At 43.2% G+C, this 16004-nt stretch overlaps 1 long non-coding RNA gene across 1 annotated transcript; it reads right to left on the minus strand.

Annotated features, from left to right (window-relative positions):
* Positions 1-8097: 8097 nt before the first annotated feature.
* Positions 8098-11524, minus strand: LOC108351978 (uncharacterized). The gene is made up of 2 exons (XR_001839915.3): positions 10706-11524; positions 8098-9336 (listed from the first exon to the last, which is right to left on the minus strand). It is a non-coding gene; the product is annotated as an uncharacterized LOC108351978 (long non-coding RNA).
* Positions 11525-16004: the final 4480 nt, after the last annotated feature.

Raw genomic sequence — 16004 nt, forward strand, 5'->3', positions numbered from 1 at the left:
GAGCAATGAGATAATTATTTGAAAAATAATATTTTACTTAGTTTTTTCCCCCTACTTTCTGCTATTATCTTTATCCCCATCCTACCTAACTTAGTCATGTAAGGGCAGAACCCATACTGAAAAGTATTCCTTAACATAGTTTGTCTAAGACATAAAATTATAAGGAAGGCATTTTCCTGTAAAAACTCCATAATACCTTCAAATGATGAATTTAGATTACTGAGTTAGTTGGTATTTTTTTATTTTAGTTTCTAATCATCTCTTAATATTTCCATTTTCACATACATCTTAGTGTCAGGTTTGTCTCATATGGTTTTGTTGTGGTTATAGGAAATTTTTTGTAAAGGTTTAGGTTTTCCACAGGATTAAAATATACTATTTACTTGCTGGGCATGTCAGGCTCTCTGAGGGTCAAAAATATTCTCATTCATGATACATGAAAAATGCATTTGGTGCTGTGTTATTTACATGACTTTGTAAGAACAGCGGCGTGCTTGAGGCAGGTTCTTAAAGTGAAATGATAGGGTTTGTGGTTGTTTTTAAGTTACATGGATTCTTTGACTAAAAAAATTATGTGTGTATGTGCATATATGTGTGTATATGTGTACACACGTATATATGTATATATGTATGTGCATACACATGTATATACGTGTATATATGTGTGCATGTATGTGTATATGCCTGTATATACATGTGCATGTATATATTTGTGTGTGTATGTATGTGCATGTATATGTGTATATATGTGCATGTATATATGTATACATGTGTGCATGTATATATGCATGTGTATATGTGTGTGCCTATATGTGTATATATGTGTGTGCTTATATGTGTACATATATATGTGTGTGTGCATATATGTGCATATGTATATATGTGTGTGTATGTGTATGTGTATATATATGTGTGTATATGTGTGTGCTTATATGTGTATATATATGTGTGTGTGCATATATGTGCATGTGTATATATGTGTGTGTATGTGTATATATGTGTGTGTATGTATATGAGCACTATATTCACACCATTTCCATCACTCAGCTCCTCGAATGTCTTCCATTCCCTTGAGATTTTTTTCTTTTTCTTTCTTCCTTTTTGTTTTTCCTGAGAGACTTTCTGACAGGTTAGACAACAAGTCTCATAAAGCCTGCTTTCCCTCCCCAGGGCCAGGTGACTGTAGAAACCATTTGAAGTACTGCAGATGGTCATGGCTCTAACTCTGCAAAGTAGGAGTTTGGGAGAGCTGCTTCTCTGGAGAGCCAATGAGAGATGGGAAAAGGATGCTCTGTGTGTCCACAAGTAGTTCTGTAATGCATTGGGGGTTACAGACAGACAGACCTCTGTCTGTATGCGTGCATGTGTGTGTCTGCATGCATGTGTGTGTGTATTGATTGATTGATTTTACATAGAACTACTAAGATGAAGCATTGAAAAGGAACTCTCCAGGCACTCTAGGTAAGGAGGGAGATGAGGATGCCTCAGGAGGGAATGATAGCGAGCTGGGAGGGTTGGGGGAGCTCATCTACTCCACTGTCCTTACCAGCGTGGACAGCAGTGTGCTCTGCACGTCCCTAGAACTCCAGGGAAGGAAATTATTCTGATGCTACCATCGATGACTGACCCATATTTTCTGGTTGAATGTTCAGCAGAGAACTTTCTCATATTTTACATTGCCAAGTCTACTTTTCTGTCAGCACTCTTCTCGTCGAGCATCCTTTGTGCTACCACCAGGTAAGTGGCCTCTCCTCTTTTGTGGCTCTCGATGGTCTGGTGCTGGCAACTGCCCGTGGAAGATGGATTTGAGCCCTGGGACTATACTGCAGCGCTGGCCTTTGTGAAGACTGGGGACAGACTTACCTTACTTGTAGCATCGAATAGAATGCCCCATCATGCATATGCCAGCACACTCGTTCTGGTTTTGTGTGTTTTGTTTTTCCTACTTTGGGCATTGAATCTAGTATTTTGCCAAGCTAGAGGAATCATGTGTGCCACTAAGATACATCTGGATCCTCAATGGGTTGCTTTAAAAGCAGGCTATTGGAGCTGGACAGATGGCTTAGCAGTTAAGAACATTGCCTGTGTTTTCAAAGGACCCACTTTCAATTCCTGACTCAAAAATGTTTGTAACTCTAATTCCAAGGGATCCAGTATCTGTTTCTGGTCCTATCCAGCACCGTACATGTACCTGGTACACTTACTTGCATGCAAGAGAAACACCCATGCACATACAATTAAAAAACTAAAAATAGAAAAATCAATTCTGTGGAAGCCTTCTGATGACCCCCGTTGGAGGAGCCTCCCCTTAAGACTCCTTTGACCCCTGTGATTGTTCCCAGAATTCCCTCCTGTGACCTCTTTCTAGGATTTAGGGTTGAAAAGGAGGAGGAAGGGGCAGGTGAGGTGCCTGGAGGTTGTTTTGGGTATCTTCATCAAAGGTAATTTTAAAGACCAGCGAGCTTATTTCTCAGTTTCCCATTGCCCTAAGGACTCGACTACAAAGAAAACACTGGAGGAACCATGACACCTCCCAGTTACACTCAGTGGCTAAAATCACATGGACTTTTGCTTTGGGGGAGAAAACCACTCTCACCCTGGCATAATACACTTTTTGTGTGAGATGGCCCATGATCGGCATGACCTTTGATGTCTTTGTAAAATGGGGAAGATAACTTCTAGTCTACAGCACTTGTCAGAATTAGACATAATGTGTGGACTATCAAACGCTGACTCCAGAGCAGTTAACTGGATGAGCTGCAGCCGTCAGGGAGGAGGAGGAGGAGGAGGAGGAGGAGGAGGGGGAGAGGGAGGAGGGGGAGGAGGGGGAGGAGGGGGAGGGGAGGACTCCTGAAGGGACTTGGTTCTTGGCTTCCCTGCAGCTACTTGAACATGAGTCACAATCACTTCACTTAAAACACGTATGTAGTTGGGGATTTGGCTCAGTGGTAGAGCGCTTGCCTAGCAACCGCAAGGCCCTGGGTTCGGTCCCCAGCTCCGAAAAAAAAAAAAAAGAAAAAGAAAACACGTATGTTGATGCAGTGTGAGCCTGTGTTGTCCCTTACTCCTGGTTAACAAATTAAAGTTGCGTTTTGTGTGCAGGTAACCCTGTGTGTGTAGAGAGAGATCTGTGGGGCAGTGAGAGGAGAGTATTAGACCAATTATAAGACTTCACTTCCTAAGGTGTTTATTTGTTCTATGCATTGCTGTCGTTTGCTCTATGTAGAAAATATAAATGGGAACAATATTGATAGTATACAATTAAAACATCTTAAAAGTTCAGGTGGCCATTAGAGATCTCTGGGGGTGCTTTATTGTGACAATTCCCTCTTACTGAGTTTGGCTTAAAACCCTGGAGTTGACTCAAAAGTGACCTAAAAGGTAAGAACAAGATATGACCCGTTTTTAGACGTTTTTATGGGCAGTTTGAAAGTCCTGATCATCCATGTGTTATTGGTCATTTCCTGTCAGGTTCCGAGGCCCCTGGGAGAAAGCTGCCTGTCGCTAATGCCGGGCTTGATGCAGTCAGGGACAAGAGAAGGCTGGGCCAGCGCCCGTGCTTCTCCGGACCTCTGTGATTCCTGTCTGTGAACCTTCTCTCTGGACTGTCTCTTCTGCCTGAGAACTTCCGGACTGTACAGAAACCCCTTGCTGAAATTCCTATTCGCAGACTCTGTTATTTGCTCCTCAGATGAGCTGTTTTTTGATAGGCTTTTATTGGCGCTTGTTAGAAATAAGGCAAGTCGTCAGCCTTCAGAACTTTCTACTGTGGGTTTTGCAGTTACCCTAGGCAGCCCTCCTGAATCATTTGAACATGTTTTGTTTTGTTTTATTTTGCTTTGCTTTACTGGAATATTAGCACAATCCCTATTTATGGGCCTGTGACCCCAGTTCAGAATCTATTTCTCTTGAGTTAGGGGCTCTTGCAGGGACACTTAAGGCCCTAAGAACTACTAAACTGTGCCTACTTATCATGGGCAGGGGCAGCAAAACCAGAGGCTTTTCCCACAGCAACATTGTCAAACATTTGACGCTTAAAAAGATACTACATGAAGGCCTTTAAGAAAACGTCTAGCATCAGCTTCCTCCTATCCGACTTACACATTCTTGCCCTGCCTCTTCCTGATTCTGCTATAGGATCTAAAAGACCCCATTAATCTAAATTTGCTCTAGACGCAGGCTGGTCCTCATACGCAGTGAATTAGGTTACACGTAGTCCAGGGAACTTCCGCCTGGGAACCCTGAGGTGTTTCTTTAGCACCAACCTGCTCACACGGTACAAGGTAGCTTTGGTACTGAGCTGCAGTTAACCAGATTTGACAGGCGTGTGTTGCTGGGGGAAAGGGATCCATGCTTATCACTTCTTTATGGGAGCTGAGGAGAAAGCCTGATGGTTTGGGGACACTCAGGGTTTTTCCTTTGTCAGTTATTCCCTGGCTCAGATTTAGAAATATCTTTCCAGTTGCTGACTTCCAAGTTTACCTCAATGTTCTCAGCGCTGTGGGTTCCATATGGATTTTAGGTTAACCGTTCCGTCATGACCACCCCAAGATTGCTAAAAATACATTGTTGGTTCTGGGAATTGCAAGAGCATGGCTACTGAAATATGCAAAGATCAGAGCAAGGTGGTAGGATGTGGGACCCTATAAAAACCTGACCTTGGGCTTCGGTTTCTCTGTCTCTATCTTTAGACTGTTGCAGAAGCTTGGTTGCATTGCGGTGGGTTATTTTATTGACTGGGACAAGCACATCAGACTGGCTTCCCGGTGTTTTTGGTACACTTTCTAGCGTAGGCATCCTTGTCGCTATTCAGAGCGGGACCAGAAAATCCTGCCCACTGTGAAGCTAGAGCTGCAGGCCTCTTAGAAAAGAACAGTGTGGATCTAGGAAACTGGGTCGGCCTGCTGCTCTCAGTTCTGCTCTTAGAATTGCTGCAGTTGACCATCCTGCCCGCATGCCCGGTAGGACGAGGTGAATGGCCAATCCGGAGAACGCAGCCCTCGGAATAGGCTAGCTCTGGGTTTGAATTCTGACCTTGAGCCCCAAGACTGACACTTTGCACTCTGCAAACTGTGAGCTGCTATATTTGAAACTCAGGTTATTAAATTATTATTGAGGATATGGGGTATGTTTACATGGAATTACTCAGGCCAGTCTGGTGTCTTGGTTACTCAACTCTTCTTAGCTTATACAGGCAGAAGGCGCAGACATCCACCCACCCTTTCTTTACACACAGTAAATGAGTTCTCAACTCTCTGGCTTCGGCTTTTTCATTGTTTTGTTTTATAAGGCCCATAGTATATAGAGACCACAAAGACAATTTTGAACTTAAAAAAAAATTAATTTGGTTTAAGAAATAACTTACTTTCTCAATGTATCTGTGCTTTATATGTGGTGTGTGTGTGTGTGTGTGTGTGTGTGTGTGTGCCATGTCTATGTCTATGCGTGTGCATGTCCTTCCAGCACCATTTACCTATAATGGGAAGCTTGGGAAGAAGCTGAGCTGCACAGACAGATTGCCGGATGAGAATTGCTGTGACACGGAGGGTTGAAATGTTGTAGGCCCAGAGCCTAATTACACTTTATCTTGGGCTGGTTGAAGCCTCCGGACTAACTAATTCCTTGATCCTCTCAGTCGAAAAACTAATGTCCTGTAACTAATAAAACCTTTTTTGGAATCTAACTTAGCAGACCACTAGTCTGCGTCAACTCAGAATGCAGTCAGATAACATCTGAGGACCACGGGAGAGGGTCTCCTCATTTTGTCACTGCTGCCTGTTGGATGTTGTCACCAATTTATTTTTAAATGTCTTGGTTTATGACTCTGTATGTTGTGATAAAACTACATGAATTTGCTTCTGTGTGCTGTTTCCTGGGTCTCAGTCACTCAAATTTAGCTCCAGAGCAAGCTTTTTTCCCTTTTTAAAAATTGCTTGCCCCCGCCAAATTCCCCTTTCTCTTCCTCCTTCCTACCGAAACCCTTCTTCCCAAGCCCCACCCTTTCTTTCATTTTTTAAAATTAAATTAAATTAAAATTTTTTGTACATTTAATTAGAGTTGTTTACACAAGCTGGCTAGGTTATTTCCCCAAGCGTGGGCGGTTTAGCCGTGGCCATACACTGAAGATAATACTTTCCCCAGCAACCACAAACTGGCTCTGGATCCTCAGGCTGGGTTCCGCCATGGCCTGTAATGCTCCAAGTAGGCAGGGGTGGCTGGCTAGTGAGCCCCGGGATCTACGACCTGTTTCTGCCCCCTGGATAGGAAAATTACAACTGAGCTGGGGTGGGGGTGGGGCTGCACTCACTTGAATGATGGAGCTGTCTCGTCAACGGTCAAGGTCCGGTTTCTAGTTGACACTGTGCTATCCATGCCATATCTGTGTCATTTCCAAACTGAGTGTCCTTTGCCTTTACTTCCTGCTGAACCTCCAACCGACTCCCATCTTTTAGAGGTTAAGCCTCATTCAAATGGTGCCAGCAATGAGTAATACAGTAGATGACCAAATCCGCCTATCATTGTAATACAGCTGATGGCCCTCCAATGAAAGCGAAACCAAAGGAAAATCCCAGTCCCAAGCCCCAGATTCTCCATGCCAATTACGGAGTTTATGACTTTACAGTTTAAAAGGCCAATTGCCTTTCCTTTTCACAGACAACTTTCTCTTTCTTTATCACTTTTATGTTTTTACAGTCCAGCCACTGCCCCCATCCCAGTCTGCCCTCCCACAGTTCCTCATCCCATTCCTCCAAGAGCCAATTCTAGAAGAACTAGACCGTTAAAATGTTTCTTAAGAGGGCTAATGAGATGGTTTGGCTGGTTAAGATGCTTCTTGCCAATCCTGATCCCCAGATTTATATGGTGGGAGGAGGGAAGCAATTCCTCCAAGTTGTTCTCCAAACACACATGCGCTCTCTCTCTCTGTCTCTCTCTCGCTCTCTCTGTCTGTCTCTCCCTCCCTCCCTCCCTCTAACAAATATAAAAATTCTTAAGCGTTTCCTGATATGTAGAGGTAATTAACTTATTTGGGAATTAAAGATTACTGTGTAGATATCTAAATTAGACTGAAAATTAACTTTCAAGGCCAGGTATGTCATTGTCCTTTAATACTTTATGGATTCTTCTTTCAAGTCCCTAACACTAGGTAGGAGAAAAGGATAGAGGGGAGAGAGAAAGGAAAAAAAATATCCCAAATAAAATCAGGTGGGAAAGGGAGCAACAGTAGCCTTACATTACTTCCTGCTGATTTAGGGGCATGGAATTCCTTGGAGCAAGTTTGCTCTTTGCTGTCAGAATATCTAATTTCTCCCTCTTTCTCTCCCCATCTTTCTCCTCTTCCTCCTGTTCCTCCTCCTCTTTCTCTTCCTCCTCCTCCTCTTTTCCTTGCACACAACTACTTAACAAACTTATCAGCCTGTCATGCCTCTTGGCACTCAAGCATGTATATACCCTCTGGAAAGTTCCCAGAATTCCAAATGTCGCTCACTCCCAGAAACTATCTGTAGCTGGCAAAATCATGCCCCCACTAGAGCACGAGCAAATCATAGTCACCTGCTGGGAAGCAGCCCCGTATCCCTACACCTGGAATTAAAACGAAAACATACTTCACTCCACACATGTGAAAATACAGAATGACCTTCAAGAGTGACCTTTGATAATACGTGTTATAGTGGGCATCAGAAGCCCTAAGCTGCTCATTTCCCTCATATTTTGGTCTAACTGTAGGTTAAGTCCTTGTACCTCACCTCTTCTGGGCCTTCAGTTGTTAATTTGCTACAATGTAGCATCCCTCGTGTTATTTCGTGGCTACATCGTTTATGATTATAGTTTTGGAAAGGTGGAAACAGTTTGGAACCTCACAGCAGAGATCATGTGACCAGCATTGATACTTTTCCTACATTGCTTTGGCCAGTGGTTAGGGGTCTGTTTGCTGTGTGATTCCTCATTCTGCTTAATGAATTCCTGAGGACCCAGCAAGCAGCCTCACGAGTTAGCGCCTTAAAAGTGCTTATCTTGACAACAGGAATCTCTGTGAAAATATTTACCTAGGGATTTTCTTTCCTTTTTACTCCTCAGTGATACAAGGGCACATAGTACTATTCTGATAAATATAACATTATTTTCCACATTAAAAAAAATAATGAAGCGATTTAGGTTTGTTTTGTGACACGGGAAACTACTTTTCCTTTGACATACCAATGAGAACAAAGTTAAATTTAGTAGGCAATCTTGATGCGGACCACGCTGCACACTCAGAAGGACAGCTGTTTTCCAATTGGAGCTCTCTAACTGGGACAGTCAGCGTAGGAAGACATGGTCAGCTGAAATGAATGGGCACAAACAGCAGTGACCTTTGCATCCAGGGAAAGACATCGCTCTGCTTCTGACTCTTCACAGCTTATGCGTCTGTGTTTGTAATGTACGCTGAGCCTGAAAGTTCATCTCTAATCTCGTACCACCGCGGGGAAATGGCAGAAATCCTGAGCAGCGCAATGCTTCAGATTTAAATTTGCTATGCAGGAAAGGTCAGCAGTGCCCCGTTCCCAGGGACGCTCTTAGCACAGCGGGCAATGCCGCTGATTAAAATTCCCTTTGAGAGCTGCTGATTTGCGTGATTGGAAAACCAAATAGGTCCTTAATCACCTAGAGGAGATGACATCACTGGAAATCGGATACCATCCAATAGATGAACTTTCTCTTCAAGTATCAACTTCATTTCGAAACTTGGACAACAACAGAGAGCCGCATTTAACAGCAGCTATTTCTAGTTGGATGATGCAAGACCTCTGCTCCTCTAGTTCCCGTTGTTCTCGGGAAAACAAAGACCCATTAAACTGAGAAGGACTGACAAGTGATCTTGTGATGTATCCATGCTGTTAAGTGTATGACTAGGGAGGGAACTGTAACACGGTGTTAGTGCCCTTGGCACCTGACTCCATGGGGTCTCACTAAATGGGATGCGATGCTTTTGAGGAAATGGGACTCCTGAGGTTGGTACCTACTTTTGCAGAAAGAACTGTGAGTCGGTTTGTAAGATCAGCACGCAGCCAGCATATTTAGGTGGTGACAAGGGACACATTCAGTGAATTAGGTCTTCCCTTTTCCCATCGGTAAGACTCTTCTGAACATGACGGTTCTGTTCTTGTGTTATCTTCATATAACTAGGGCCTTCCCAGGAAGTCTTAGACAGAAGTATTTCCCTTCAGGGAGAGGCTGCCATGAGGCTGAAGGCTATATGACATCCTAGTCAGCAGACATCATATTTTGGTATTAGAAACTAGTTTTCAGTCATAGCTTGCTTTATTTTCTTGTCCATTTGCATACACACGGTGGCACCTGTGATATTTCCGGTATGTTTGGAAGTTGCAAGAAAGGAAGAAAAAAAAAATTGAAGACCAAGTCTGTACACACACACTTAAGTACACATACAGTCTTCGAAATGACCCTGGTGGTCTCAGCCCTCCTAGCTTTGACAATATGTGCAGAATTCTGCAAGTGCCATGAGTACCTCTTTGTGGTTTTCCAATTTTTTTTTTTTTTTTTTTGCTGAAAGTCTGAAAGGGAATTTGGGGATTTCTTATGATAGTAAACACCGACATCTGGCCTCTAACCTCCCTTTCAGTGGGAAACCTGATGGGTGCTCTGAGAAGGCACCCAGTTGTAGTTGGAGTTGCTGCCAATACATTTAAAACTGTGAAAGGTAAGAGCTTCCTTTACAGGAATATAGTAGTGACTGCATACCCTGAGCTTTTAGCTTCTCATATGAAGTGATAATAAATGATACGCAAAGGCAGAGCGCTGAGGAAAACCCAGGCTTATTAAATTGAATTTAGAGGATGGTTAATTCTGATGGGCTCCAACTACTGCTCATCCTGAAGCAGGCACGCTGGTGCCGGGAAAGTCCTTGAGACGTGTGGCATAGAACTGTGACGTTTACCCATTAAGTGGCACTGAAGCATCTTGGACAGAGTGGGGAGCAAAGGCTGAATGCCTGAGTGGTCTCGCCACTAGTGCCTTGGCGCTCACTACAGTGACGGACTTTACAGCTGTGCTCGATGGTTACCCTGATACTATAAAAGACAGACAGCAGAGCTAGATTTCCTAAATAGAAAAATCTCAAAGGGACTGGGAAGGCTTCGAGGTCAAATATATACATTGAGGGTGTGTGTTTTTTTTTTTTTAAATGTCCACATTGCACAGTCGCTAGGAAGCAGCCACGACCGTGTGTGCGCAGTGAAATAATTGAAATAAGTGATAAGAAGGGAACATTAGCGCTCAGTAGGTTTATAAACAAGGGAAGGTCAGTGCTTATTTTCAAATGCTTCTGTAGTATAAAAGCGGATAAGCTCGTGGGGGAAAGGCTTGATGACGGTTTGCGAACAAACGACACGGAAAATAAAAACCCGGACAAAGAAGAGCTGAATCTTTCTGGCCGAGTCCCACGAGTGATTCCACATTTCCCAGCACTGCCAAGGCAGCAAAGCAGGAGGTAACTAGGATTTGCTCTCATCGCATAAGATTAGCTGCAGATGGCTGTGTCTCCAGTGACAATCTGAATGCTAACCCCGATTCCCCATAATCCCCTTTCAAGGTCTTGACATTGCGAAGTTCTTTTATCTTAGTATTAAATGATTTTTTTTATTATTATTCTCCACAGCTCCTCTTTTATAAATCGAAAGAGAGGAAACAGTCTAGACAAACTCACCTGCGTGGTGGCCGTTAGCACTCTGCGTTAGGGCGGTCGCGTGAGGGAGACAAACCACATCACAGTCTCTACCTCAGCTGCGGCTCCGGGCGGGGTCAGGGTCAAGCAAGGACAGCAGGAATCTGAGAGCCTGATGGTTTTGAAGAAGGCTCCAGATGGGATTCCAGTTATGTGCTTAGATTTCACTGGGCAATGCAGGCAGGTCCGAGACGGTAGCCAGTGTCCCATGGTGACACAGACAAGGAACACGTCAGTGGTCTAGTCTGTGTGCCGCAAATATTCTGTCCTTCTCTACCTTGCCTTCTGATTCTCTCTACAACTTACCTTGGAAAAAAGTCTATTTAAAAAAAATCACATCTCACTCCTAAAATTAAGAAATGTCCAACAATATTGATGTAGCTAGCTGACTTTTTTAAATGCTTATAGCGATGTTTAAAGTTTTCCAAGATCAGTACTTTGAAAGCAAATCACTGGTTTGCTGTCTCCCGTACCCACCTCACTAACACTGCAAGCCACCTTTAGCCTCCCAATTGTTGGGTTTGCTTTGTTTCCCCCTCAGTTCCTATGGCTGCCACAGTCATCGCTTCCCGTGCCTCTGCTCTCTGTTTCCAACGGAGTGTAAACTTCATAAAGGACAGGGATTTGTGTCTGCTTGGTCGTATCAACATTGCCAAGATTAATGCTGGACACACAATGAAGTACTTGTTGACTAAACAAACAAGTGAATGTGTAACCTGGGCCTTCTTAGGTGATCAACTATTTTGGGTTTTTAGCATGCCTAGGTAGTTGACGTTATTAATTATTCATTTCCAAGCGTCCTTATCCCCTCGGAGTTTGATTCTCAGTGTCTGTTGGGTGTACTTCTGGACAACTGGCTTCATTCAGTGGAACATTAGACTTACCAGCACATGAAGGGTGGTGTGGCGGCCCAACAGAAAGGTGCTTGCATGTGTCAAAATATATGTCAAAAAAAAGAAAACTTCAAAACATGTTCAAGGCATTAGGATTCTCTCAAAACCTGGTGACTGAGTTCGATTCTCCAGAATCCACACGTCTGATGCCCTCTGATCTCCACAAGGACGTCCCCACTTGTGCGTGCCTTCTAAACAAACAAACAACATTTAAAAAAAATCTCCTTATACATTAATACATTTCTATAGATATCGTATCATCTTTAAAGAAGGAAAAGAGCTCAAGAATAGGATGTTTCCAATCATGAAAGTCACATGCTTTGTCAATTCAGGCCATGTTCTCTGTCACTTGCCAATTCAAAGAGGCTTTTGCAGGGCTGTTGCTGTGGTCTCACACCTTGCATGCCGGCTGTGCTGTATTAGCCAGGATCCTTAGCCTAGTGTGTATCTCAGTGGCTAAATCTAAGGAGCTGGGCTATTGGGAGGCTGGAATGAGATGCCCAGGCGAAGTACTTATCGTGGTACCCAGGGCCGAGCACTGTGCACGGACTCAGTGGCAGAATTTCTACGTCACACTCAACAGTTTCTGTCCTTTACTTGATTTTGGAGGTTTTTCATTTGTCTTTGCAAATGGTACCTATAGCATTTGTTTCTTAACATGGGAATCAAATGGAAAACTCAGGGAGACATCCACTGTGGGAGAAGGGGAGGAAAAATTCTAAGCACTGAAGGTTGGAGACTATTACAGGGAAAGTATTTTCTAGATATGGTAGAGACTCTGTTTTCATGAACTCACAGTGGCTATGTTTGCCCCACAGGACCTAGACAGGGGCCATATTCATGGGGGAGGGCATAGGAGTTCCTACCCACCCCAGCAGAGGAGGAGGTCTTGGCAGTTGATGTCTGCTAGTAGGTTGGACATTCCCCAGCTAGCAGTGCTACACCCACAGATATGGTCAGCACTGACTGAATTCAGTTGGGGAGGCAAGAAGGGAAGGCTGGGAAGACTCAAAGCTGGGAGGGGGAAGGTGGCGGGGAGGGCTGAGAGGAGCGAGCAGTGGAGTGAGGATGTGATTCAAATATGTTGTGTTCTTGCGTGAAATTACAGAATACATTTAGAAATATATGTCAAAAAATAAAACTTAAAAACATTAGGATTCTTTCCTGGTGCTCCATAGTTAATTGCTTTAAAAAAAAAAAAAGTCAAGTACCAGTCATTCCCATTCTGCAAAAGGTTTTCGTTGGTAGGTGAGGAAACATGATGCACTGGCTAAATTCTCTTGGCCCGATGTTGCTCTCACCCAGAGGGGCATCAGGGAGTATTCTGTGTTCTTAAAGGGAAACCCACAGGGTAGAGGGTTGTGAATTCAAGATTTGGGAGGCACTTCTCGAGTGCATTGTACCCCAGGGACTGGTGTTGGCACCGTGCTCCATAGTGAGAGGGGTAAACTGTGTAAGGGAGACACCGAGGCCCTGACCCAGCATTGTTGTTGGGACACCCGACAATGTGATCACGTGAGTCCTCTGACTTCCTACACAGAGGGAAGAATAGATGTTGGGTAGATAGAGACTCCGTAGAATCCTATTGAACAGTCTCTATCTGTGGATTTTGGAATGAATTTGCTTAATCTCTCTTAAAGTCTTAATTTTGTAGTCTGTCCAGTGATCGTAAAAGAACATTTCTCACCGAGTTGACCAGGTGCTTAAGAGTCACTTTGTGCTAAGAGCATAAAAAAGGCAAGACACGTTGTTGCAATAATGACCAGGAGTAGCAGGCCTATTTAAAAAGCTTTAGGGATTAAATAAAATGTACCCAGCACCTAGCACTTGCTTAATACTGCTTCAATACCCTTTCTCTCTTTGCTTTCCTGGGAATTTCTGTAAATCTCACAGTTCCTTGGGGAATAATTTCTACCTTCTGCTTCCTCCCCCTGCCTTGCCTGCAATGTCTTCTCTCACTTTAACTCTGACAATACTTGAATCGTGTATCTGCCCACATCTTGTGCTTCGTGCTCCTAAAGTACAAGATTCAGGAGGATGGCGAGACAGGCCACTTAGTGAAGTCCTTTTGAGTGTTTCCACTGAAAATAGCCACCTACACTCATCACTTCTTCCCAAAGATAGTGACTTCTGAGAGCTTGAAATGACAGGATCCCAATGCTAAACATAGCCTGGGTCAGAGATAGAAGGCAAAGTGTCTGAGTCTCTGAGAAGCCAGGTTATGTGCCTTCAACTATAGGATTGTTTGTGGCATGTGCTATTTGAAAGGTTTTGAATTAATTGTTGGCATCAGATAATATCTCTCTCTCTCTCTCTCTCTCTCTCTCTCTCTCTCACACACACACACACACACACACACACACACACACACACACACACACATACTTTAAGACATGTTATATCTTTCCTGAGAGATTTGATGTGAGGCTTCAAACCAGAAAGTCACATAGCAGGGACCAAGAAAATTTTTTTTCCCCCCGGAGCTGGGGATTGAACCCAGGGCCTTGCGCTTGCTAGGCAAGCACTCTACCACTGAGCTAAATCCCCAACCCTGGACTGAGAAAGTCTTAGCTCCTTTCTTTTGATAAGAACACCATCTTAGTTCATGATGATGCATTTGGATGCAAGTCTATATAGTCATTGTATGTTTCCCTTTCTCAGGGCACTGTGGGATGATGCGTTGAAGACTTGGCCATCTTCTCTGAGTTCTTGAATATTTGCTCTTTGGGGCCCAGGGCTGAAAAGGATCATTTACAAAAAACTAAAGTGTGTCGATTGTCACCAGGTACAATTAAGAGCCATTTCAAACAGGCTGGTGTTTATGACCTTTAGGGCTGACTCAGCAATTGGATCCATTTCTACATGCCATTACAAGTCAACGACTCACTGAGAGAAAGAGTGCTGTCTTTCCAGACAGATTTTAGTTAAAGCTCACATGTATACCAGAGCAATCCAGAATGCTAGCAAACTCAGATGTTCTGTTTTATTTTTAGGCTCATTTCAGTACTCGTGGGGAAAGCAGCCATATTTTATAGCCTTTTTTTTTTTTTCCTGGAAAAATTAAAGTCTTTTCCCACAGAATGTGGGTGAACTTTGAAAGAAATCTCAACATCTTTTTGAACGATGAATACTTTTATTAGGCAGAATGGCCAAAACAATGCTCATCTCCTTTGTGAACATTGTGATTATGTGATTCCCAACCTTACCTATCAACCCTCTTACCATCGGATAAGCATTTCTTTCATATGCGGTAATTTTTTTTTCCAATCAAGGAAGAAGTTAAGGAAAGCAACAGAGAAAAACAATTGTCATTTTCCAAACAGAACCAGTTGGAAGGATACCACCCCCCACCAAGTCCATTTCCCTGTTTTTTTTTTTTATTTTAAAATCGCTTTATAATTTTGAGAATTTCCAAATTCTGTCTGTTCAACCACTCCTCAAACCACTCTTCTGTAATTATTTTTAATTTATTTTTGTGAGTGTGTGTACTTACTGAGTTGAATTAATGTTGCCCTTATTTGGATGGGATTAGGAGTGCCCATTTTGATTGGTGTCTCATCCCTGAAGAAAAGGAAGGAGGGGGAAGGAAGAGAGGGAGGGAGGGAGGGGGGAGGGAGGGAGAGAAAGAGAGAGAGAGAGAGAGAGAGAGAGAGAGAGAGAGAGAGAGAGAGAGAGAGAAAGAGAGAGAGAGAACAACAAAATAGAAAACCCTGGCTTTCAACCACGTTTCTCCCTCTGCCCTCTGTTTCTGCTATATACTGAATGGTTTCCCCATCCTTTAGATAGTGACTTGACCTCACTAAAGAGTAGTCAGATATGGCTAGTTTTTGTTTTTGTTTTTCCATTGTGGTATATACATGTGGCAGAAGTGTGTGAAGCAGGGCTTAGAAGAGTAAAGGGTGTAGCCCAACACATTTGCCTATCACAAATGTCCTATTTCAGTGTCAGAGGGTTGTAGACCCTTAAAGGAAATGTTCTCGTGGCAAAAGATTTTTTTAAAACCTGTTTTAAAAATTCTCTTTATGTATTTCACCATTTCTTCCCCAGGATAGAGAAGTGGCCCTAAGACTTGTGTAATGAGGCTGTTGCCAGGGAAACTTGTTTTTTAGTGAGTAGCAATTTCCCCAAGCAGATGCATTTCCTTTCTGACTAATGAGTGTGTAAATGGTACCTCTATTGCTTTCTGCCTCCGTATTTTGAAAACAACTTGAACTATTTGCTTAGGACAGCAGACATCTGCTTTGTAAAAGAGAAGCAGACAGACCTAGCATGCCTTATTTAGATGCAACTTGTGCTGCCTGCTGACTGGTTTGCACTTTTTTTTTTTTGTTGTTAGAAGGCATTTTACACCTGTTGATGGCAGAAATAATTGTTTAGATGAAATAACA

The sequence above is a fragment of the Rattus norvegicus genome, chromosome 9, assembly GCF_036323735.1.
Source record: "Rattus norvegicus strain BN/NHsdMcwi chromosome 9, GRCr8, whole genome shotgun sequence".
NCBI classification, from domain to species: domain Eukaryota; kingdom Metazoa; phylum Chordata; class Mammalia; order Rodentia; family Muridae; genus Rattus; species Rattus norvegicus.